Here is a 1,988-nt window from a genome sequence, read left to right as displayed (position 1 = left end):
AAAAAAAAAAAATTTTAGCTTTATGTTTTTTTTTCATATATAAATTTATAATAGTACATATATTTATATATATATTTTTTTTTATATATGTAAATATTTTATATTTTTACATTTTTTCTGCAAGTATATTATATATATATATAATATATATAATATTACTTTAATGTATATATAAAAAAAAAAATATTTTTTTATTACCCATATATATAGTATATATATTTTTACCCATAAAAATTCATAAGAAAAAAATAAAATATATATTTAATAATAATATATTATATATAAAAAAAATTTGGAAAATATAAAATTTGTAAGTACATAATATTATAATACAAATATTACCAGTATATATGTATTTTGTACTTTGTATACTTTTATAAGATATATTATGATATATATATATATATTATATATATAATATAAATAATATAGTAGTATCATAGTTTTTGTTTATATATATATGATATTATTTTTGTGAAAATACCAAAAAAATTTATATTTTTTTTTTTTCTGGAACAAAATTATTTAAATCCCATCAAAAAAAAAAAAAAAAATACGATGCAAATACTTGCACGGCCTCTATAAAAAAAAATATTATATGTATATATATATTTATGCATCATTATATAAGAGCAATTATATTATTAATATATACTTCATGAGTACACATTTTTTTCAATGATTCTATTATCCTTTGCACACAAAATAAATGAAAAAATGAAACTGTTATATGAGTAAAATCATAAAATTTAATATACAATGTTGTAAAAAAGAAAAAATACATGTATTAAAAAAACAATCGGAAATATATTTTTTTTTTTTATATTATATACCTATAGTAATATGAAAGATATTATTTTTAAATAATTATCATTGTAATTATTGAACTGGGACAAGATATATATATATATATATATATATATATTTATTTATATATATTTATATTTCATAGAGTGAAATATATAGGTGATATTATATGTATGTTACAAGAATAATTAATGTATGTTATCTTTTTTCTATATTTCTTTTTTCATTTTGATAATTAAATTATGAAAAAATAACGTGCAAAAAATAGGTAGATATATTATATCTTTTTTGAACCAACCTACTGATGTTTTTTTTTTTCTTTGTTTTAAAAGTATTTTTTGAATTCTTATGATATGACCAATTATGTTTATATATCATTGTTATTAAATATATCATCAATACTTTATAAATATTATAGCATTACTTTTTTTGTGTGGGTGTTCTTTATCCATCTATGTAAATCTATATATTTATATATATATGTATTTTTTCTTTTCGGTTTTTTTATGTAGAAGAAAAAATATAGACATTTAAAATTATATTCTATGTATAATATGACGAAACGACTTATCTTAGTATCTTGTATTTTTAACAAGGTTAAGTTATTAAGGATAGTAAAAAATTTTTGAATATTTTATAACTTTCAATAAATATTCAAAGTTGAATACACTTCTTATTTAATATAAAATAATCCATATTTTCTCCATGTCTATTTTTATTTTATTTTATTTTTCTTTCTTAAATTTTTAAAAAAAATATTATAGAATAATAAGATAAACAATTGATATTTACAATATTGTAAAAAAAAAAAAAAAATTCGTTGTTAATTTTTATTTGTATTTTATTTTATTTTTTAATTTATTTTTATTAAACTATTTGGGTTTGAAAAAATGTATTGCCACGAAAAGAGGGATGTTCAATAAAATAGCGACCTCCTATAAACATAAAATAAATAAAAAACATGTACAAATATAATATAGCATTTTAAATTAAAAAGAATAAAAATAAAACGTAAATATTCACATTAAAGATACATACATATATATATATATATATATATATTATTTGTTTTATGTAAATGTTTTTCAATTATTCTTGAAATATAAATATACAAATGTTACATTTATATTTTCCCTTTTGAATCACATAACATTTTAATTCAAAAGTTTTTTTTTTTTTTT

This window comes from Plasmodium reichenowi, chromosome 12, assembly GCF_001601855.1.
Source record: "Plasmodium reichenowi strain SY57 chromosome 12, whole genome shotgun sequence".
Classification (NCBI taxonomy): domain Eukaryota; phylum Apicomplexa; class Aconoidasida; order Haemosporida; family Plasmodiidae; genus Plasmodium; species Plasmodium reichenowi.
The sequence above is the reverse complement of the archived record's forward strand: the minus strand, read 5'-3'. Positions refer to the sequence as shown.